At 42.3% G+C, this 25,179-nt stretch overlaps 1 protein-coding gene and 1 long non-coding RNA gene across 6 annotated transcripts in view; one reads left to right on the top strand and one right to left on the bottom strand.

Moving 5' to 3' along the window:
- Positions 1-25,179, top strand: part of KAZN (kazrin, periplakin interacting protein) — a 563,135-nt gene that overhangs the window by 178,265 nt on the left and 359,691 nt on the right. The gene's annotated exons all lie outside the window — the stretch shown is intronic.
- LOC130294387 (uncharacterized) lies at positions 1,766-25,179 on the bottom strand. Of its 2 annotated transcripts, XR_008848483.1 has the most exons (4): positions 25,042-25,179; positions 15,517-15,625; positions 13,458-13,599; positions 1,766-1,866 (listed from the first exon to the last, which is right to left on the bottom strand). It is a non-coding gene; the product is annotated as an uncharacterized LOC130294387 (long non-coding RNA). The 2 variants fall into 2 exon arrangements; XR_008848482.1 differs by lacking the exon at positions 25,042-25,179 and having other exon boundaries at positions 15,517-15,903.

Here is a 25,179-nt window from a genome sequence, read left to right as displayed (position 1 = left end):
CCCCCCCCAGTTTTGGGGAAGAAAAAGTGCGTCTTATACGGCGAAAAATACTTTAAAGCACTGAAGGGGTTAACCACTATGGTCTACTTTATTGTTCACAAGGATTAAAAAACTGAGCCTTCTACCTTGTAGTCATCAATACACATAGTAGACCCCCTGGACTCAATGGTAGCTACCGGGAGTGTAGAGAGTGCAATTGCAACCAGACCCCTAGGCCAAAGTGGATCCACAGCTCCTCTGGCACAAGAAGACACCAGTATGGTTAATGGCACCTTGTGGGGGGGGGCATTGATTTTGTATTGGGGTCAAGCAGCTTCAAGATGGATATCTCTTCAAGGAATATCATATTTGGCTTTAGATCTTAATAAAGTTCAAAACCAAAATTTGTTGGAAAAGGTACCATGACTAGATAGACCTTATAGCACTGATGTCCACATCGGAGCATGTAGATCCCTCAGACAGACCGATTTTTATCTTGCTGTATAGAATAGTGCAATAATGTTCTACCTACTTTTTTTTTTACCTTTCTACTGCATTTTTATATCAGATATGTATTGCACACGTCTTCTTCTGTGGTAGCGGTGCTAAACTTTTTCAAAAAAATTAAATAATTATATAAAAAAAAAGATTAGTGCAGTAGTCTATACTATTCCATATGGCAAATCCTAAATGTAGCACCCAAACAGACACCAAAATGACAGCCTTTCGGCCTTGAGTAATAGGCAGGGCTCAAGTCCGTTCCCGTGAGTTCCTGCACTTTTTCCACAGCAGGAACGCAGTTCCCATTAGCAGGAGTCCTGCTGGACTAGCCCTTAAAGGGTTACTCTGCCCCCTAGACATGTTATCCCCTATCCAAAGGATAGGGGATAAGATGTCTGATCGCGGGGGTCTCGGCTGCGGCGTCCCAGACATCCGGATGACTGGTGATGCAGGGCAGAGGCTCGTGACGACAGAGTAATGCCCCCTCAATGCAAGTCTATGGGAGGGGGCGTGACACCCTCTCCCATAGACATGCATTGAGGGGCCGTGACCGTGAGTCATGAGCCTCTGTCACTGCACCTAACGCTCTAAACGAAAGCCGGGAGCAGCAGGGAGAACGTGGGGGTCCCCAGCGGCGGGACCCCCGGGATCAGACATCTTATCCCCTTATACTTTGGATAGGGTATAAGATGTCTAGTACCCCTTTAAGTGGAAATCTAGGGTGAGTTCCCACTCTTTTTTTTCCCAGGACTTGACCCCTCATAATAGGGGTTCTTTGGATACATTTACCATATATTCACCATCAGTTGTGCAAGATGAAATTAGTTTTTCGTGTAGGTCAGGATACCCAACAACTTGGATAGATGTCAAATGCCAAATTAATAGTGAAAAGTGAATCTGCCCCAATATCTTATTCCTGAGCCACTTGCTGGCAAGGCTCTAATGTCTCAGAGACGATTTGCATGTGAATTGTGGTTTGACAACATTATACAATCATTAACCAATATTCATGGGTCTGGTTCCCATAGGCCAGAGCTGAACGTCCTTTCATTTGGATCTTGGCCCGTGAGATTCTTTGTTTGTTGTGATGCTACACAAAGCTTATTTGTTCCCTTCTCTTGTTAGCCATTTGACATTTTGGAGGCTTTGAGTTTGCCCTTTATGTTCCACGATAAAACATGTGACCTGTCTTGTAGACTTCATTTCGAGCAATCTAATAAGAACCTGTAGAATTCATTGATGCACGGTGCACTTTTTTATTATACTTTTTTATTTTTTATGTCGAGTCGAGAGCAGAACCTGATGTTTTCCATCATGCAGTAAAAGAATATGCTGGTTCCATCATCATTTATTTCTTGTTCCTGTTTCCATGAACACCAGATACAACTAGAAGATAAAACAAGAATACACATATAAGATGATCTCATTTTACGGGAATTTATACCCGCATATTCCAGAAGCTCAGACAGTTTCATAGACTTTCCCCCGAGCTCTGGTTTACATTTGTTATTTATAAAATGGAAATTTGTAGGATTGCTATAAATGTGTCAGATTTATGCAGTAAATAGAGGCATGATCTAGTATGGTACGTCTCGGTTTGACCTCTCTAGCAGTTTCCACCTTCTGTCAAAAAGTTTTTATTTTTTATATTATTTTGTTTTTGTAGGAGGATTTCCATCTCTACATTCACCGCGGGGACCTCGCCAAGTGGTACAGGGACTCCTATTCTTGGCATTGGCATGCGTCCAAGTTATTAGCGTACTTGCTATAAACTTGGAGATTGTGGTCTTTAGACACAGGCATAAAGAATAAGAATGTGGCACTCACCATCCGGTATGAGGCTTTATTCACTTGCTGGAGGCATCACAACTTCAAGCAGGAGTAACGGTGTGAGGCAGGGGCAGCCCAGGCTGCCCCTGCCTCACACCGTTACTCCCGCTTGTACTTGTGATGCCTCCAGCGAGGGAATAAAGCCTCATACTGGATGGTGAGTGCCGCTTTCTTATTCTTTATCCTTGTGTGACATACTTGTTCTTTAGAGCTGAGCACCACCTCAACCAGATTAGCCCGTGTCACACTGGTTGCCATCCAGACCCGTTTCAGTGACACTCTTAGTCTCGTATGTGCCGGATACATTATCCTTTCTGCCTGAGTATTCAATTGTACCCCTACAGAATGGCACAAGGCTTTAGAAAGAGGTCAGGAAAGGCAATACAAACAACACAAGCAGTCGCTGATACTTGGAAAGCTTAGACACCGCTCATGCACGAAAACATCAACAATACTAGTAATATAGATGCCCGGAGGACATCGGGTGTATGCAACAAGCTGTGGGATCAAGGATATTGTTATTACGGTGACAACGGTGAGTGGCAGGGGTAACAAACAGTGATGTCACAATCGTGATAAGAAATATCAATAATGGTGTCACTATTCAGGGATAATGAAGAAGACAGTGATATCACAGTACGGAGATAATACACAGTGATGTCATAGTAAATTGATACTAAAGCTAGTTCATAGTACAGTGAGAAAGAGCACAATGAGGTCATAGTACATAGATACTAAACATAGTGATGTCACAGTACAGGGACAAGAGATACAAAAAGAGAAGAAAGGCCGGTGCGCACCTCGTGCAGGTAAACCAGGGGTACGGTTGAATAAATGAAAATAAACAGGGACAACAAGTTGGACCCTTACCTGAGGGTGTTATGCTTAGAGCATGATATCTGATACAGCTTGTGGTAGTGGGTCGCAGCCTCCCGGTTCCTCCGGATTTTCTACTTGGAGGTCCGGTGCAATCGCAGGGGTGGAGGAAGGTCATGATGACCTTAACAATGGAACATCAATAGGGGCGCAGACCTCTGGGCTTCATAAATGGACGCTCATTGTGCCCGGCTTGTGGCGCTCCGAGACAAATAACACCAGTGACAGGAGACCGGAAAGTGCAGCTCCCGTGGGAGCGCCACAAGCCGGGCACAATGAGCGTCCATTTATGAAGCCCAGAGGTCTGCGCCCCTATTGATGTTCCATTTTTAAGGTCATCCTGACCTGCCTCCACCCCTAGTACAGGGAAAATAGATACAGAGTGGTCAAGCAATAAAAACCTGATTGGGAAGTAGACTGGTTCCCCATGGCTGTAATATGGAAGCATTGTCCATACTTAAAGGGGTATTCCAGGCCAAAACTTTTTTTAATATATCAACTGGCTCCGGAAAGTTAAACAGATTTGTAAATTACTTCTATTAAAAAATCTTAATCCTTCCAATAGTTATTAGCTTCTGAAGTTGAGTTGTTGTATTCTGTCTAACTGCTCTCTGATGACTCACGTCCCGTGAGCTGTGCAGTTCCTATGGGGATATTCTCCCATCATGCACAGCTCCCGAGACTTGACATCATCATTGAGCAGTTAGACAGAAAACTTCAGAAGCTAATAACTGTTGGAAGGATTAAGATTTTTTAAAAGAAGTAATTTACAGTTGATATATATAAAAAAAAGTTTTTGCCTGGAATACCCCTTTAAAGAGTACTTTCCTTTCTGTCTGACCGCACTGCTCTCTGCTGACACCTCTGTCGATGTCAGGAACTGTCCAGAGCAGGAGAGGTTTGCTATGGGGATTTACTCCTTCTTTGGACAGTTGCCAGGTGTCAGCAGAGAGCACTGTGGTCAGACAGAAAGGAAATTCCTCTGGAGCATACAGCAGCTGATAAGTACTGGAAGTATTAAGATTTTTAAATAGAAATAATTTACAACTCTGTTTAACGTTCTAGCACCAATTGATTTCAAAAAAAAAATTCCCAGTGGAGTACCCTACTATAAAAAATAAAACGTGTTTTTTGCTGACTCCTATTGTCAAGCCCTGTTGTGTAATACTCTATGGCAGTGTTTCCCAACCAGGCTGCCTCCAACTGTTGAAAAACTACATCTCCCAGCATGCCCGGACAGCCTTCGGCTGTCCGGGCATGCTGGAGGTTGTAGTTTTTCAACAGCTGGAGGCTTCCTGGTTGGGAAACACTGCTCTATGGGAATCTCAGTTTGGTTTATTAGAATTAATTGCAAAGTTCATTTATGTTTTTTTTTCTTTTAGATGCAATAGAAAAATAAAAAAAATAAAAAAAAAAGCCACAAATGTGAACAGACCCTTTCAAGGTAGACATAATTGATAATGGTCTGCAGACCAATAAATAAGAGCAGGCGAGATGACAACCTGGCACAGAGACCTAACAGTACAACATAAACCGTGTACGTTTTCTCATGTAAACATTTTAAGGGAGTAATAAATTCCACTTGCATAACCAACATTTAGCAGATGACTGCGCTCAGCTGATGGGTGATCGGCGTGTCACGGGGTTAAGTGCATCAATGGGAAGACTTCACTGACAATTCTCTGCTCTATCACTAAGTGTATGGTAAATCCACGACTCCTAGCTGAAGCTGACGTTGGAGACGATAACATATTTCTAGCGGATCTATTGTCTGTTTGTTTTATTGCATAATTATATTATATAACTCTTTCTCCTCTAATCAAGTTTATTTTCTCCCCCCCCCCCACCCCATTTTTTAATCAATCTAAAAAAAACTGCTCAATTCTTTTCTGTGTTTTTCAATTCTGTTACAGAATAGACAGACTAGCAGCTCACTGAGAGATCTAGTTACTTGCTGCCCATACAAGTCTTTGGAGACTCATCCGAGGACTTGATTCTCAGCTTCTCTTCTTGAAGTTTAATGAATTTTTTCCTTTTAGGGAGTGTTCCCATTAGGCACTAGGGGTTGGTTCACAAAAATTAACACAGTAATGAGTTTTTCTCATTAAAGTTTCCTTTTAATTCACTAAAATATTGGCTTTAAAGGGGTACTCCACTGCTCAGCGTTTGGAACAAACTGTTCCGAACGCTGGAGTTGATGCCGGGAGCTCGTGACATCACGCCCCGCCCCCTCAATGCAAGTCTATAGGAGGGCGCGTGTGTAGCGGTCAGAGGAGTAGGGGACCGCAGTGCAGGATTAGAGTACGGTACAGCAGATAATGAGGCTGAAGCAGAAACCGGTTTTATTAACCAACAGAGTAAAATGACTGGAGAATGATATTAACAGAAATAACAGTTTACATAGATTTACAGCAAAGTTAACTACAACGTGATACATAAAATGGCGCTCCCGCCAACGCACACACAGAAATAAAGGCTACTCTGCTATATGATCCTATCTGATTCCCACTAACCGGAACACGTTGCTGCAATGTACTGTCTAAGGGAACCTGCTCTATGCCCTACCACAGGTCAGCACCGGTGCACACTCACAGTTCTGTAGGCCACAGGTTCTTTATCTCAGTCTCTGTGATGGTGGTTGCAGTCAGGTCTCTGGGTCTCTCCCTTGCTGTCTACAGCTGCAGTCTTTTATGCACTGGTCTGGGTTTCTTTGCAGGTTGCTTGTCTTGTTCTGTCACTTGGAGGTCACTGCAGCCTGGTCCCTTGCTCTGTAACTTGCTTGAGGTGTTCTCTGGTTCTCAGCTGCAGCCTGTAGCATCAAAGTTCAGCTCTGTCTCCTCTGGCAGGATCCTGTTGCTCAGTCCCTGGATCACACAGTCTATATTCCCTTTCAAGGCCACTTTATCCAGACACTTTCCTCAGCTCTGCACAGCCATAGAGAGCCGAACACCACACAGTCCCAGGAACTTCCTGCTCCTCCTCCTCTCCAGAAAGATCTCTTCTCTTAAAGCAACAACAACAACAACTGTGCCTTATTCTCACTTACAACAACAGTGACAGCCGTCACATCCTCTACCATAGACTTGCATTGAGGGGGAGGGGCGTGACATCATGAGGGGGAAGGCAATAACATCACGAGCTCCCGGTGCCGGCTCCAGCGGTCTGAACAGTTTGTTCCAAACACTGAACAGCGAAGTACCCCTTTAAGCCCAAGCCAAATGGAATCTACATACTGCCTCCTGTACAAAGTGATGAATCTTAAGTTACAGATATAGGTAAGGGACTGTGTATACCCAGGTATAAAAGATATAAAAAAATATGAGAAATAATTATATGAAATAGATATTTGATAGATAAAGAAATATTAGGTTGAAAGATTAATTTACAGATAGATAGATGAAGGATAGATATGAGATAGATAGAAAGATATGAGATAGATAGATATGATATAGATAGATATGAGATAGATAGATAGATAGATATGAGATAGATAGATATGAGATAGATAGAAAGATATGAGATAGATAGATATGAGATATATAGATAGATAGATAGAGATATGAGATATATAGATAGATAGATATGAGATAGATAAATAGATATGAGATAGATAGATAGATAGAGATGAGATAAATAGATAGGAAGACACCTATCCTTTATTCCGTTTAAGATGAAAACTGCACATAATCCCTTTATTACACCCGATTAGCAAAGCTCACTATGCTATTAGCATAGGGCGGCATGGTGCTGTCAAAGCGCGCCATGCTGCCGCACCGGCTCTGCTTTACTGTCCCATGACACGTTGGTTAGTAAAACCTGTCGAAAGTAATGACTAAGACCGGGTTCACACCAAGAATCTCTGGCTAGAAAAATTGCTGCTGGAGATTCCAGGTGTGGGCAGCGTCTACTGAAATCAGTCGGCACTAGGACCGTGCGGACACTGCCTTCCCCATAAACATAAACAAGTTCCGTAGTGTGCGCTGAATTTCCGTTGCTGAAATTCTGTAGTGTGCACTGTGCAGCGGAACCCCATGGTCAGCAACAGGATTCTGCTGCAACAGAATTTCCAACCAAAATTCCTGAGCGGAATCCTGGTCAGGAATTCTGTATTGTGAATCCAGCCTAACAATGTATGCCAAACACATGCGATGCCGATCTCCAAAAGAGATCAGTATCCAGAGCATGCACATTCATGCAAGCGCCGAACTGACGTCACCGTAACAACGCTTGCCTGAACTGTCAATCAGGCGCTGGTGTCCCGCCCCTCATTCCGGGCAGCTAAGTTGAAGCAGTGGGGTAAGTGCAAGGTAAATGCTTTGATGGGAATGCCCCTTTAGGGTACGTTCACACGTACAGGATCCTGCGCAGATTTGATGCGCAGGATTTGTAACTGCAGATTAGAAGCTGCGATCAGTCATTTAGTTTGCATTGAAATCTGCAGCAGGAAATCCTGTGCATTAAATCCTGTGCATAAAATCTACGTGTGAATGTACCCTTAGAGGGAGATTGATCAAAACCAGTCTAGAGGAAAAGGCCTCTGAAAAATGAAAGAAGCGATCTGATTGGTTGCTATGGGCAACTCAGTAACTTTTCCTCTGGACACGTTTTGATAAATCTCCCCCTAATGGTCTATTCACATGTACAGTATGCGGCGCAGATTTGATGCGCAGGATTTGAAGCTGTGTTCAGTCATTTAGTTTACATTGAAATCTGTTGCAGAAAATCCTGCGTATCAAATTTGCGCAGAACACTGTATGTGTGAATAGACCCTTAACCCCTTAAGGACTCAGCCCATTTTGGCCTTAAGGACTCAGACAATTAAATTTTTACGTTTTCATTTTTTCCTCCTCGCCTTCTAAAAATCATAACTCTTTTATATTCTCATCCACAGACTAGTATTAGGGCTTGTTTTTTGCAAGACCAGTTGTCCTTTGTAATGACATCACTCATTATATCAAAATGTATGGCGCAACCAAAAAACACAATTTTTGTGGGGAAATTAAAACGAAAAACGCAATGCGTAGGTTTCGTTTTCACGCCGTACAATTTATGGTAAAAATGACATGTGTTCTCTATTCTGAGGGTCAATACGATTAAAATGATACCCATTATTATATACTTTTATATTATTGTTGCGCTTAAAAAAAATCACAAACTTTTTAACCAAATGAGTACGTTTATAATCCCTTTATTTTGATGACCTCTAACTTTTTTATTTTTCCGTATAAGCGGCGGTATGGGGGCTCATTTTTTGCCCCATGATCTGTACTTTTTTTTGATACCACATTTGCATATAAAAAACTTTTAATACATTTTTTATAATAATTTTTTTAATAAAATGTATTAAAAAAGTAGGAATTTTGGACTTTTTTTTTTTTCGTTCACGCCGTTCACCGTACGGGATCATTAACATTTTATTTTAATAGTTCGGACATTTACGCACGCGGCGATACCAAATATGTCTATAAAAAATGTTTTTTACGCTTTTTGGGGGTAAAATAGGAAAAAAACGGACGTTTTACTTTTTTATTGGGGGAGGGGATTTTTCCCTTTTTTTTTACTTTTACATTTTTTTACATTTTTTTTTACACTTGAATAGTCCCCATAGGGGACTATTCATAGCAATACCATGATTGCTAATACTGATCTGTTCTATGTATAGGACATAGAACAGATCAGTATTATCGGTCATCTCCTGCTCTGGTCTGCTCGATCACAGACCAGAGCAGGAGACGCCGGGAGCCGCACGGAGGAAGGTGAGGGGACCTCCGTGCGGCGTTATGAATGATCGGATCCCTGCAGCAGCGCTGCGGGCGATCCGATCGTTCATTTAAATCGCGCACTGCCGCAGATGCCGGGATCTGTATTGATCCCGGCACCTGAGGGGTTAATGGCGGACGCCCGCGACATCGCGGGCGTCGGCCATCGCCGGCGGGTCCCTGGCTGCGATCAGCAGCCGGGATCAGCCGCGCATGACACGGGCATCGCTCCGATGCCCGCGGTTATGCTTAGGACGTAAATGTACGTCCTGGTGCGTTAAGTACCACCTCACCAGGACGTACATTTATGTCCTGCGTCCTTAAGGGGTTAAAGGGGTTTTCCAGGGAAATTTTTTTTTTATATATATATATATATATATATCAACTGGCTCCAGAAAGTTAAACAGATTTGTAAATTACTTCTATTAAAAAATCTTAATCCTTTCAATAATTATCAGCTGCTGAAGTTGAGTTGTTCTTTTCTGTCTGGCAACAGTGCTCTCTGCTGACATCTCTGCTTGTCTCTAGAAGAGGTTTGCTATGGGGATTTGCTTCTAAACTGGGCGGTTCCCGAGACACGTGTCATCAGAGAGCACTTAGACAGAAAAGAACAACCTTAACTTCAGAAGCTCACAAGTACTGAAAGGATTAAGATTTTATAATAGAAGTAATTTACAAATCCGTTTAACTTTCTGGAGCCAGTTGATATTAAAAAAATAAATTAAAAAAACTGTTTTTTTCCTGGATAATCCCTTTAATGAAATAATTTCCTTTCATGTGTATGCCGTATGTACATGGAGCCAAAGGGGGAGATTTATCAATACCTGTTCATAGGAATAGTTGCTGAGTTGCCCCTAGCAACCAATCAGATCGCTTCTTTCATTTTGCAGAGGCCTTGTTAAAAATGGAAGAAGCGATCTGACTGGTTGCTATGGGCAACTGGGCAACTTTTCCTCTGGACAGGTTTTGATAAATCTCCCCCAAAAATGTTTAGCTATTAAATATGATTTTGCATTCTATCTGTATTTTGTGTATTGGCTATGAAATAATAAATCTGTGGGGCTTCCATAATTTTCCAGGTATCGCAGTAAGACCGTATTTTTCAACCAGGGTGCCCCCAGCTGTTGCAAAACTACAACTCCCAGCATGCCCGGACAGCCTTCGGCTGTCCGGGCATGCTGGGAGTTGTAGTTTTGCAACAGCTGGAGGCACCCTGGTTGGGAAACACTGCAGTAGGATCTTGTATTATTCTCGCTATCAGTCAGTAGCACCGTATACCAGACCTACCATTATAGTAATTCCCTGTATCTATCAGACAACCTGCGCCGTACAGATGAGAATCTGATCCGTTCTATTCCTGACGGACACCATCTGTAAAATAGAGGAGAATGAGACACACTCCATGCACCTCCATTACTTTAATCTGAACCGAGGAGACGTCCGTATCATTATCCCTGACAAAATGAAAGTCTAAATTCTGATCTTTCTCCCAGTCCCACGTTTCATTATCCCTACGTGTCATCTACTCATGTAGGCCCCATTACAATACGCTGGTGAAACCGATCTGCGCTGTTTTCCATTTATTATTTTCTTTAATTTGCCATAGATGCTGGATGGTTAGTAATATGTTAACCTGGTATTCCAGTATTACAAATTGTATTTGTGGTGACTGGGGTGTTGCAGTATGTAGCAGGGTCTGGTGGTATTAACCCCTTAGTGTTCGTGACGCCAGGATGGGGTTATTCTGGTATGGTAACCGCCGTCAACCAACCCAAAACGGTTTGTTATAAAGGAATGTCCACAGCAGGGATTCTGAATAAACTGGAACTTTTACTTGAAATGCGTAGGAAACAGTCTTTACAATTATGCAGTTCCTTCAGAGGCAACCGGGACACGGGATACCTCGCAGGATTGCTGGGACTTGTAGTTATGTAGATATTTAGGCAGGCCACTGTGCTACTGATATATTCTTTTGCTGAATAGTAGTCACTGGATTTGTAGGGAGCTTGGTAACTCACGTTTTGAAGTGGCTGCAGGTTCTTTAGGCTTTGGCCTAGATGAGATGAATTTGCAGTATACAGGACTTTATGCTTGAGATGAATTTGCAGTATACAGGACTTTATGCTTGAGATGAATTTGCAGTATACAGGACTTTATGCTTGCTTGAGATCCAGGAATCAAGAGCAAAGAAAGAGAGAGCTAAGAGATTACGGCTCCTTATATACTAGGGGGCTGGACTAAAGCCCATTGGTTGCTAAGCCTGTGGGTCCTGTACCCAAGGAACTAAAGGCAACGTACATTGAAATAGCTCATTTTCTTAATACTAAGTAGCATTGAGGATACCTGGGGTGATCACGAATTCCACATTTAAACCTTGTGGTCTCAGAGAGTTAAGTGTGTGAATCCATCATAACTCTCTCTTTTTCAGAAGGCTGGTGCGGTCTCCACCATGTTTCAGAGGGGGAATATGGTCAAGCAGTGTAAACCTTTTAAACCCATTCTGTGTGCCCAGCCTCCAAGAAATGCTTGGAGACTGGTAAGTCTGGTCGTTGCTTTCTTATAGAATAGGGGTGCTGATTAATCCGATTTTTAAAGGGCAAGGTCGTCTCGCCAACGTAGATGTAGTTACACGGGCAACTAAGGACGTATATTACATGGTCCATAGTGCATGTGAGGTATGAGCGGATGGGAAAAACTTGACCTGTGTCAGGATGGACAAAATTGGGGCCTTTGATCATATGTTTACAATGTATGCATTGTCTGCACGGATATGAGCCTTTATTCCGTACTGTAAAAAAAAGTTTGATTACTGCTCTGATTAAGGGAGATGTCGGTCCTCACTAACTTGTTGCGGAGGCTAGGGGGTCTCCGATAGGATATTAAAGGTGGTGTCTGGAATTCAACAATGTCTGGGAAGCTTTTTTGAATGATATGCCAATACTTGCGTACGGTGTTGGCTATTTAATTGGCACTGGGACTGTATGTGGTGACAAAAGGAATGCGTGTGAGTGAATTGGTGGATCTGGTAGAGGAGAGTAGAGTTCCTCTATCCATTGTTCTCACTTTCTGTTTACTCTGCTCTACAAGGGCAGTAGGGTAGCCTCTGTTGGTAAAATTATTTGCCATGGATTCTAGTGTTGAGTTGACATTATTTTCCCTACTCACAATGCGACGTGCCCTCAACATTTGGCTCATCGGCAGAGATCGGGTTATGTGTTTAGGATGAAACCTATTGTACCTGAGTATTGAATTGCAATCTGTACTCTTGGTGTAAAGGTCTGTATGAAGATTACTGTCAGAAAAAGAAACTGGTGTCAAGAAAATTTACAGAGGTGTAGGACCAATTAAGTGTGAATTGGATATGTGGATTGATTTGATTCAAAAAATCACCTGGCTAAAGTGGGGCGATATATAGATGGAGGACTCCTCCATGGCGCCTACGTATATGTTTGCATACGTGGGCGCCACGTTCGTGCCCATCACGTTTCCTGCTATCTGGGCATAGAGATGATCATTAAATGAAAAATAATTGTTCTCCAAAATTATGGTAAGTAATGTGATGAGAAATTGTGTTTTGGCTGGGGTGAAATCAGAGACAATGGTGTTGTATACTGACTGCTTGTATAGCTTCGTCATGGGGTATGGAAGTGTATAGACTACAAATGTCTAGAGTGGCCAAAATGATGTTGTCAGTAATGGTAAGTTGTTCAAGTTGCAAGAGAAAATCGGATGTGTCACGAATGTAGGATTTGGCAGAAGTGGCATATTGTCGGAGTACCTGATCTAGAAAAATGGAAAGGTGACGTGTCACAGAGTCCCTCCCGGAGACAATGGGTCTACCGGGAGGGTCCACCAATGTTTTCTGGATCTTTGGTAAAATGTATAAAAGTGGAGTTTTTGGATGGGATACCAGAAGGTATTGATGTAATGACTCATCAATGATACCTTCTGTTAAAGCATGTTGTAAAACCTGATTTGTCTTTCAATTTGTGGTCTGGGGTCATGTTGTAGTGGTTGGTAAGTGGTAGTGTCATTAAGTTGTCTTAAGACTTCTGCTGTGTATTTGGACTGATCCATGACCACAATTGCACCGCCCTTGTCAGGTTGTTTGATGACAAGATTGTGGTCATGGATCAGTCCCTGCAGTGCTAAATGTTGTTTGTAGGTCACATTATGGGTTTTGTGGGTGGATGTTTGCCTCAATTTTTCAAAGTCCTTTCTGACCAGTGAGTGGAAAGTATCCACTGCACTGGAAGTTAAAGGAGGTTGGAAATTGCTTGGGTTTCTCAATGCATAATCTTATGCTTTAAATGGAGTAGTGTCATTACATGTCAATACATTTGTTTTGGTAGGATTGGATTGAAACCATATCTTGAGTTTGACACGCCGTAAGAACTGTGCAAAGTCAAGTTCGGTTTGAAACCAATCCTGTGAATTAACAGGGCAAAAATTTTAACCATTTAACAATAATGATATCTGGTCTTGTGACAATGAAAAAGAAGAGAGGTTTACCACTTTTTTTTGGGATGTTACAGCTGGGTCTGTGATTGTTGTTGGGGGACTCGACCCGCCCGTTGGCCCCTTGTCTTTATAGTTTCTCCTGTGCCGTTGGCCTCCTCGTCTGGTGGGTCTCTTGATCTGCTTGCGCTTTGTCCTAAAAAAAAGTGGCATTATTAACTGTGGGGGTAAAAGTAGGATTAGTAGGCATAGCATTGGCAGCATTTTTTAAGTCTTCCATTTTCCTAGTCTTTTTAGTACTCAGTATTGCTTCATTCCAAGTATATACACGACCAGTGGCATAGTCCTGTATGTCCCGTGACCATTTTTGTCCTTACTGCTTGCACCCGCTGCTTTACTTATGAGAGGTTGTGCTGCTCTTTTCGCTTTCTTAGACAGATAATAGATAGATAGATAGATAGATAGATAGATATTATAGAAAGATGATAGATAGATAGATAGATAGATAGGAGATAAATAGAAGTTCTCCCACTTAAAAAGATGAGAGAGGCCTGTAATTTTCATCATAGGTATGCCACAACTATGAGAGACATAATGAGAAAAAAATATCCATAGAATCACATTGTCTGATTTTTAAAGAATTTATTTGCAAATTATGGTGGAAAAAAAGTATTTGGTCACCTACAAACAAGCAAGATTTCTGGCTCTCACAGACCTGTAAGTTCTTCTTTAAGAGTCTCCTCTGTCCTCCACTTGTTACCTTTATTAATGGCTCCTGTTTGAGGTTGCGGACAGGTGTCTTTTATACTGATAACAAGTTCAAACAGTCACACTCCAAACTCCACTAAGGCCACAGAGCTGTCAAAGGACACCAGAAACAAAATTGTAGACCTGCACCAGGCTGGGAAGACTGAATCTGCAATTGGCAAGCAGCTTGGTGTGAAGAAATCAACTGTGGGAGCAATTATTAGAAAATGGAACACATAAAAAACCACTGATAATCTCCCTCGATCTGGGGCTCCATGCAAGATCTCACCCCGTGGTGTCAAAATGATCACAAGAACGGTGAGCAAAAAACCCAGAACCACACGGGGGACCTAGTGAATGACCTGCAGAGAGCTGGAACCAAAATAACAAAGGCTACCATCGGTAACACACTATGCCGCCAGGGACTCAAATCATGCAGTGCCAGACGCGTCCCCCTGCTTAAGCCAGTACATGTCCGGGCCCATCTGAAGTTTTCTAGAAAGCATTTGGATGACCTAGAAGAGGATTGGGAGAATGTCATATGGTCAGATGAAACCAAAGTAGAACTTTTTGGTAAAAACTCAACTCGTTGTATTTGGAGGAGAAAGAATGCTGAGTTACATCCAAAGAACACCATACCTACTGTGCAGCATGGGAGTGGAAGCATCATGCTTCGGGGCTGTTTTTCTGCTAAGGGACCAGGATGACTGATCCGTGTAAAGGGAAGAATGAATGGGGCCATGTATCCTGAGATTTTGAGTGAAAACCTCCATTCATTAGCAAGGACATGAAACGTGGCTGAGTCTTTCAGCATGACAGTGATCCCAAACACACCGCCCGGGCAATGAAGGAGTGGCTTCGTAAGAAGAATTTCAAGGTCCTGGAGTGGCCTAGCCAGTCTCCAGATCTCAACCCCATAGAAAAGCTTTGGAGGGAGTTGAAAGTCTGTGTTGCCCAGCGACAGCCCCAAAACATCACTGCTCTAGAGGAGATCTGCATGGAGGAATGGGCCAAAATACCAGCAACAGTGTGTGAAAACCTTGTGAAGACTTACAGAAAATGTTTGACCTCTGTCATTGCCAACAAAGGGTGCATAACAAAGTATTGAGAGTAACTTTTGTTATTGACCAAATATTTGTTTTCCACCATAATTTGCAAATAAATTCTTTAAAAATCAGACAATGTGATTTCATGTATTTTTTTTCTCATTCTGTCTCTCATAGTTGAGGTTATACCTATGATGAAAATTACAGACCTCTCTCATCTTTTTAAGTGGGAGAACTTGCACAATTGGTGGCTGATTAAATACTTTTTTGCCCCACTGTAGGTGATAGATAGATAGATAGATAATAGATAGACTACGCACTTATACCCTCTGCTTATTTCCCTGCAGCCTTGTAGCACAGTTTATTTCCCTTGTACAGACGCTGTTTTCCTCCTGACATGTTCGCTCCTGTACGAGACCTTCATGGACGCTGGGAAGTAAACAGAAAATACTTTTTATAAATCTGCTTTTATTTGATTCCATTCACTTCACATGAGAAGGGACAGAAGTTCTCACAGTCGACTCCCGACGCAGTTGACCTCTAAAGCTGACAAAGTAGTTGATGGAGGATACAAAGCGACTAACAAATGATGCATTTATTTATACGAGTAAAACCAGAGCGAACTGGCTGTACGGAAGCTGAAGGTTAAAGGAGATGATAAAATATGACTGCATACGCAAAACTTTCACTTGTCGCAATTACTCCTAGTGAACACCTTTGTCCATTCTGTACAATGTATTTTTTCAATTTCAATTAATCTTGAGCGCAGTCAGGGCTCCGCTGTTCTGATACAGAAGTCCCCTGCACAGACCTGGAGTTAATGGGGTTTTCTGTCAGTGCTATAAAAAAATCCCTATAAGATGGGATGAAAGTGGGAAAAAAATTTACTGCACCCCCAGCCCTTTAAAGTTATAAAAGTTTTGCTGCATAGGAGCTACCACATGGTTCTTTTTAATTATTAAGTTCATTTAATAAATATCATGTTAAAGGCTCCTACACTTCCCCTAGTGGCAGATTTAGACAGAAAGAATCTTATAAGTGAACACTGGAGTACCCCTTTAAAAGGACCTTGTGATTAAAAAAAATGGACATTCTAAAATCAAGAAAAATGGTTATGATTCATATGCAGAAAAAAGAACATAAATCTAAAAAAAATGGCTATTACAATGTGTGCTTTATATTTAAAGCATACCTGTCATAGTGCAAAAAAAATTATTTTTTGATATGTTAGGGTGCATGCACACCACGCTTTTGCTATCCAGTTCCCGTATCAGTTTTTTTGTAAAAAACGGATAGGCAAAAATCGGATTCAACCATATTAAACAGTGCGCACATAAATCAAACTGTATGCGGTTTGAATCGTGATGTACGGTTTAATCCGGTTGTATCCGTTTTCACCCTAAAAAAAGTATACGTCTGTCAATGTTCGCCTTGTTTTTAAATAAAGTTTTTCCAGAAAGAACATTCTAGAAGGTGGGTGGTGTTTTCGGCTGGCATTGCGCATGTGCAATAATAAAAACGGAGGGATTAAAACGGATGCAACCGTACACTCATACGGTTTAGTCCGGTTCTCATTGACTTCCATGTTAATAAAAACGTATCCGGTTAGGATACGGTTGGTCAACCGGACCTAAAAACGCTGTATACTCCGGTTACGAACACGGCTGAAAAACCGGGCCCAACTGTAAAAGTCGCCAAACGGACATAACCGTATGATGCGTTTGCAATACGGTTTGCAATGTTAAGTCAATACATCCGGTTTTTAATACGTTTTAGTACGGTTTTTGAAGAAATACCGTATACGGGAACTGGATAGCAAAAACATGGTGTGCATGCACCCTTACTCAGTACCTAATCCTGATCATGTACATACAATTTTTAGGACCTATATATCCATAACAAATAGCATTTATATGTAGCTCACTTGTTTTTTCTTCTTGCCTTACGGAGGGGGCGTGTCCTTCTCTCTCCCTAACTGTGGAAGACTCATCTCCTCTGAGTCTAGGAGCAGTCTGCAAATCACTGCACAGTAGTTTTCATTTTCTATCTGTTCCGAGTAAAGCTGGATGCTAATCAACATAGCTGTCAACATAGCTGTCTGCCCCCGTGTGACGTCACACCCCGCCCCCTCAATGCAAGTCTATGGGAGAGGGCGTGACAGCAGTCACGCCCCCTCCCATAGACTTGTATTGAGGGGGCGGGATGTGACGTCACACGGGTGCGGAGTTGTGACGTCACAATCTTCAGTCCCCGTGGTTGGGAGGAATTAGCCTGAGATCCTCCAGCGCTTCCGGAAGCAGCTACAGGTGGGTGCTGCTTGCTATACTGCGGGGGTTCCAAGCGTCGAGACCCCGGCGATCTGACATCTTATCCCCTATCCTTTGGATAGGGGATAAGATGTCTAGGGGCGGAGTACCACTTTAACCAAGGAAAGGACTGCCCGGTGCTGAGCTGCAATACCAGACAAAGCTTTTAGGCAAGTGTTGCGCTGTTTCTAGAGAATCAATTTTTTGACAAACATGCATATTGCCTCTCCTAGGACTATTTTAGGATGCTTGATTGAAATCTTTGTATTAAAGGGGTACTCCAGTAAAAAAAAATTTTTACATATCAACTGGCTCCAGAAAGTTAAACAGATTTGTAAATTACTTCTATTAAAAAATCTTAACCTTCCAGTACTTATCAGCTGCTGTATGCTCCAAAGGACATGGTGTAGTTCTTTCCAGTCTGACCATAGTGCTCTCTGCTGACACCTCTGTCCATGAGCAAATCCTCATAGCAAACCTCCCCTGCTCTGAACAGTCCCTAACATGGACAGAGGAGGCAGTAGAGCACTGTGGTCAGACTGAAGAGAACTACACAACTTCCTCTGGAGCATACAGCATCTGATAAGTACTGGAAGGATAAAAAATATTTTTTAAATAGAAGTAATTTACAAATCTGTTTAACTTTCTGGAACCAGTTGATTTGAAGAAAAAAAAAGTTTTCCACCGGAGTATCCCTTTAAGGGGATAAGGAAAAATGTTGCAGTTCTCTTTGAGTAATAGGACTCCTGTCTGACAGAGTGTGATCGTGTGCTGTGTACAGGTATAGAAGGCTTTAGTATAACATTGACTTCTATTGACCCATCAGTTAGGAAAGCACGATGTTGTGCATACACAGCATTGATTCCGTCTGGGACTCAGATTGTGAAGTTGGGTTGAGATGCAGCATAATGAAAACTCCTGACATTGTATAAGAGTGTCTGTACTAATGGCCCCCGGGGGAGACTTCAACACACTCTCCGGAAAAAGCTGTGACCACAAGAAAAAGGCAAAAAGTGCATATTCCTGTGGTCAAGGCCTGTTAAATCTTTCTACCGGAACATCAGTTCTGCACATCAGCCTCCTCTACCATTAGTGTACTGCGGATAGAGGACGCGTGTGCAGCATCGCAATAACTCGCACTGCGAAGCAAAATACTCAAACAATAATAAATAGGACACGATTGTCGGATGGAAAGTCATTGGTCACAGACATGTTTATTAAATTATCAATCAAACTTTAAAAGTGCAGTTAAAGGAGTACTCTAGTCCAGAGTATTCCTGCTCCGTTCTGCCCGGGCTGCAAAATAAATGAAAATGAACCCTCACTCACCTCCCTGGGTTCCCGCAGAGCGCCACTACAGCTGTTCGGTCCTCCGGTCCATCTCCTTCCTACTTCCTGGTGTAACGAAGCGTCACATGGCGCTCAGCCTATCGCCGGCCGAGGCTGAACATCGCGGTGGTCGGCGATAGGCTGAGCGCCATGTGACGCTTCGTTATACCCGGAAGTATGAAGAGGATGGATCGGAGGACCGAACAGCTGTAGTGGCGCTCCGCGGGAACCCAGGGAGGTGAGTGAGGGTTCATTTTCATTTATTTTGCAGCCCGGGCAGAACGGAGCAGGAATACTCTGGACTAGAGTACTCCTTTAAGAATATGAATGGTCGATCTATAGGATAGGTAAGGAATATCAGATTGTTGAGGGTCCAACTCCCGGCGCCTATCAATAAAAATAGGCCGTCAACATTCTTAACGCAGAAAATCCCTACATTAAAGGGGTATTTCAAGCTTATATGATTTATGGCCAATCCTCAAGATAAGCCATCATTTGGTGATCATTTGGTGACCAGCACCTCTGCCGATCAGCTATTTAGTGCCCGCACTGCACAGTTGATGGACCGGAGCTGCAGTAACTTGGCACCACCACCACACTGTGAAAGAAGCCAACCGCTCCTGAACCCGTTCTCTGTGTATTCAGGCACCGAACAGCTGATTGGCAGGGTTGCTGTACACATCCCACCGATCACTGATTGACAACCTATGCCAGGATAGCCCATCAACCACATAAGCCCAGAAAACTCTTTCAACCTTAAAGCATACCTCCATTAAAAGGGTACTCCACACCTAGACATCTTAAGATGTCTGACCGCGGGGGTCCAGCCTCTTAGCAACACCTATCTCCTTGCCGGCACCCCAGCGTTCTGAACATTTATGTTCAGAAAGTGGCTTGGGGCCTTCCATGTTCCAGACGTCACCACTCCCGTCATGCCCCCTCCATTCATGTCTATGATGACAGAAGTACGCAGCCATCACGTCCTCTCTCATAGACATGAATGGAGGGGGCGTGACAGCTGTGATCGTCCATCATCCAGCACAGGGAGTCCGCTCCATGCACCGGATGACTGGGGCACCATGCCGGTGATGGCATGTGGTCCCAGCAGTCAGACCCTCTACAATCAGACATCTTATCCCTTATCCTTTGGATAGGGGATAAGATGTTTGGGGGCGGAGTACTCCTTTAATGGACCCTGTGGCAGGATATTTGTTTAGATATTGCCGCAACTGCTTAGTCTGAGACTTGCCCCAAAAACTAATGCAATAAGGAGACATATTTGTCGAAGCTCAATGCAAGTCTATGGGATTTCCCGAAAATCCATCTTCTGATCTCGTTGGTCTTGGGGGAAACCAAAGGACGGGGCCTTGTGTATTACCCCAGTGACTCAAGATGCCTGTGAAGGGATTGAGAAAAAAGGCTCGAATAAAGTGGCCGCACACCTGGAACACAGATATGAGATAGATACAGTAGATAGATAATAGATAGATAGAAAGATATGAAATAGATAGATAGATATGAGATAGATAGATAGATAGATATGAGATAGATAGATAGATAGATACGAAATAGATAGATATGAGATAGATAGATATGAGATAGATAGATAGATAGATATGAGATAGATAGAAGATAGACAGACAGATATGAAAGAGATACAGTAGATAGATAGACAAATAATAGATAGATAGAAGATAGACAGATATGAAAGAGATACAGTAGATAGATAGATAATAGATAGATATTAGATAGATAGATAGATAGATATGAGATAGATAGATAGATATGAGATAGATAGATAATAGATAGACATGAGATAGATAGATAGATAGATATGAGATAGATAGAAGATAGATAGGCAAATATGAGATAGATAGATATGAAATAGATATGAGATAGATAGATATGAGATAGATAGATAGATAGATATGAGGTAGATAGATATGAAATAGATATGAGATAGATAGATATGAGATAGATAGATAGATAGATAGATATGAGATAGATAGATATGAGATAGATAGATATGAGATAGATATATATGAGATAGATAAATACATATTAGATAGATAGATAGATAAGAGATAGATAGATATGAGATAGATAGATATGAGATAGATAGATAAGAGATAGATAGACCATATTAAATGGAAAGTCTATAATCCATGTACAGCTTCCCTTTATATATTTGTAAGAATATGAACAACATTGTCTTAAGAACAGTGAAGAAAACAAACAAGTAACAATTGTCTTCTCTTTAGACCCCCCACCCTTAATGTTCTAGGCCAAAGAAACTTTTCTCAGAACCTGCGTCTCAGAGCAAATATAAAATAACCTGGAGGACTTCTTGCCGATTTTCACAGGGAGATGCCAGGAAGAAAAAAAATCTGTTTTCATTTACTTGTATCTTCTATTTTATTATTTTGCGTGTGATGTGAATGTCCTGATGTGACTCCCCTCCCCCCCCTTCACCGCTGTCGCCGCCGCTTCTGAGCAACAACTGTTTTTATATATTTTTTTATTTTCCCTTGATCAAGCTCCTTCTTCCCACAGATCTCTCCTTTGTTTAAAGAATACGACACATCCAGACTTAACAACACATAAGAGGCCCATCGCACTTGTGATGTGGGGAGGGTTTTTTTTTTTTTCCGAGGCAGAACGAAGCGAGGAAACTGCATGAAAGATAGTAGGAAATCACAAAGTAACCACCAGCGAGACGCGCAACTGTACAACACAACTCAGATAAATGACTGCCTGGGGGCAGAATGGAAATAAAATGCCTTTTAATGGACCGCAGAGGCTGCCAACTAGATGAGTCCCAAGGGGGCTTTAGGAAACAAAAAAAGGAATGTTTGTTTTATTTCCCCTTTTTTGAATATGTGTTGTAAGTAAAAAGAAAAAAAACATTTTCTAAAAAAGGTGAAAGTCCCCAAGTAAAAGATTCTGTAAACGAGATTATAAGAGGAGAAAAACGGAACGGCACACAAAGGAGGCCCGGAGGCCGAACGTGGGATCAATTTGCAGTGTATAAAAAATAACACAAAGGGGAAGACACAGGTCTGGAAGACTAAGGAGCGTGTGGTTCAGACACCCATGGGCACAAAACGGCTGTCTGAACCACACACCACACAGTTGTCTGAACCACACTCTCTTTGGTCTTCCTGTCCTATGTCTCCCCCTCTGTGCTACTTTTTGTAAGTTCTTTTTTGACTATTCATTGGCAAGAAACGGCTGTCTGGGCACGAAACGGCTGTCTAAACCACACACTCCTTAGTCTTTCAGTCCTGTATCTCCCCCTCTGTGCTATTTTTTGTAAGTTATTTTTTACTATTCATTGATGAAATAAAGACTACGTTTTGGATACTAATGGATGTTAGTTGCTGCGTCTTCTCTATGTCTTCATTAAAAAAAAAAAAAGTTGCTGAGATAAAATGGGGGCAGAATGGAAATAAAATGCCTTTTAATGGACCGTAGAGGCTTCCAACTAGATGAGTCCCATGGGGGATTAACCCCTTAAGGACAAGGCCATTTTACACCTTAGGACCAGAGCGTTTTTTGCACATCTGACCACTGTCACTTTAAACATTAATAACTCTGGAATGCTTTTAGTTATCATTCTGATTCGGAGAATGTTTTTCGTGACATATTCTACTTTAACATGGTGGTAAATTTTTGTCGATACTTGCATCCTTTCTTGGGGAAAAATCCCAAAATTTTATGAAAAATTGAAAATTTAGCATTTTTCTAACTTTGAAGCTCTCTGCTTGTAAGGAAAATGGATATTCCCCCCAAAAAAATTTTATTCACATTTCCAATATGTCTACTTTATGTTTGCATCATAAAATGTATGTATTTTTACTTTTGGAAGACACCAGAGGGCTTCAAAGTTCAGCAGCAATGTTCCAATTTTTCACAACATTTTCAAACTCACTATTTTTCAGGGACCAGTTCAGGTTTGAAGTGGATTTGAAGGGTCTTCATATTAGAAATACCCCATAAAAGACCCCATGATAAAAACTGCAACCCCCTAAGTATTCAAAATGACATTCAGTCAGCGTTTTAACCCTTTAGGTATTTCACAGGAATAGCAGCTGTTACGCCGAGCGCTCCGGGTCCCCGCTCCTCCCCGGAGCGCTCGCTACACTCTCTCCGCTGCAGCGCTCCGGTCAGACCCACTGACCGGGGGCGCTGCGATTCTGCTTCCAGCCGGGATGCGATTCGCGATGCGGGTAGCGCCCGCTCGCGATGCGCACCCCGGCTCCCGTACTTGACTCGCTCTCCCTCGGTCCTGTCCCGGCGCGCGCGGCCCCGCTCCCTAGGGCGCGCGCGCGCCGGGTCTTTGCGATTTAAAGGGCCACTGCGCCGCTGATTGGCGCAGTGATTCCAATTAGTGTCTTCACCTGTGCACTTCCCTATATCACCTCACTTCCCCTGCACTTCCCTGCCGGATCTTGTTGCCATTGTGCCAGTGAAAGCGTTCCTTGTGTGTTCCAAGCCTGTGTTCCAGACCTCCTGCCGTTGCCCCTGACTACGATCCTTGCTGCCTGCCCCGACCTTCTGCTACGTCCGACCTTGCTTCTGTCTACTCCCTTGTACCGCGCCTATCTTCAGCAGTCAGAGAGGTTGAGCCGTTGCTAGTGGATACGACCTGGTCACTACCGCCGCAGCAAGACCATCCCGCTTTGCGGCGGGCTCTGGTGAAAACCAGTAGTGACTTAGAACCGATCCACTAGCACGGTCCACGCCAATCCCTCTCTGGCACAGAGGATCCACTACCTGCCAGCCGGCATCGTGACAGCAGCAAAGTGAAGGAGAAAATTCACATTCTTCATTTTTTACACTCGCATGTTCTTATAGACCCAATTTTTGAATTTTTACAAGGGGTAAAAGGAGAAAATTTATATTTTATATTGCTCAACATGACCAATAGGTCCCTTTTTGTTTTTTTACACTAAATAACCCTACTTATAGTCACCCAATCAGAGTATGTATCATTAATAACCACCCCCTGTTTCCTATCACTGAGCCAGTTACTTACCCACATTTTCCCCCAGCCCAAGCATTTTATGTACCATTCTTTAGCACGTGGCACAGAATCAAATGCTTTGGAAAAATTTATATATATGACATCCAGCGATTTACCCTGGTCCAGTCTCAAATTGACCTTCTCACAAAAGGTGATAAGATCAGATTGACAGGAATGCCTTAAAACAATTTACTTGGTTAAATTTACAAGCCTATAGTTTTTAGACTGCATTTTTGACACTATTTTAATGTTGATATCACATTTGTTATGTGCTAGTCCTGTGGAACAGACCTTGTCCCTATTGAATCACTGTAGTTTTAAACAACATCTATCCATGTCATAGACTATGTGAATCCATACATTTATTTATGAATCCTTTAATTTACAAAACAATAAATAAAATAATGCCTTACCCCAGAAAAAAGCCCTAAATTCTTGACCACTAGGGGTCTCCCTTCCCTGCAATCTACTGATCACTGCCTGTGGTTAGGGGAAATCTGTCTCTAGTAACAACTTGATCAGGAAAGAACACAGGGAGTGAAGTGGGCTTAGCATGTGCTATGTGAAGGAGATAGACAGAAAGAAAGGCAGGATTGTGTGCCTGTGTGATCTTTCTATCTGGTGAAAATTACCCACACTGTTCCTAAAAGGTAAATGAAAGCTTAGGGCCACTGTCCCTTGGTATAAATGCCAGTATATTCACTGCTGTAAGTCCACAGTGCTGCAGTTTACCTCCCTCCGCCCCCCCCCCCCCCCAGCTTCTCAGTAGCAGCAATTTAATGCTTATTGTAACCCCTTCCTTGCATCTTCCTGTTCATTGCACTTTCTCCAGCACTATGTCATGGTATAGCAGAGAGGAGAATATACTGTGCTTTCATTGGATAGAGAAGTAAGGGAAATGAAATGGCTGTGTGAGTACTATTGGCAAACAGCCCAGCCCCCCTCCATGCCCCCTGAAATGTAGAGAATGAGAATTAGCTGTATACCAAGCAGTGGGTTCCTAGGGGCTCAATAACAGCAATAAGAGCACTAACATCACTGTGAAGGGTTAATGTAACAAAACCATGCAGGATCATATATATATATATATATATATATATATATATATTTTTTTTTTTTTTTTTAAACAACAAGTACACTTTAAATATAAATATTGGATATAAGAGTCTATTCTATCACTTAACTCCCTAAGAACTTGGGGGTGGATGACATCTGGACCCGAAGATTTGTCTATTTCAGTTTTAACAAGGCGCTGCACTTCTTCCTGGATTAGACAAGTGACATCTGAAGGAGATTACCTTTTCCCTCTGCATTTCTCCTGG

The sequence above is a fragment of the Hyla sarda genome, chromosome 10 (genome assembly GCF_029499605.1).
Source record: "Hyla sarda isolate aHylSar1 chromosome 10, aHylSar1.hap1, whole genome shotgun sequence".
Classification (NCBI taxonomy): Eukaryota; Metazoa; Chordata; class Amphibia; order Anura; family Hylidae; genus Hyla; species Hyla sarda.
The sequence above is the reverse complement of the archived record's forward strand: the minus strand, read 5'-3'. Positions and strand labels throughout refer to the sequence as shown.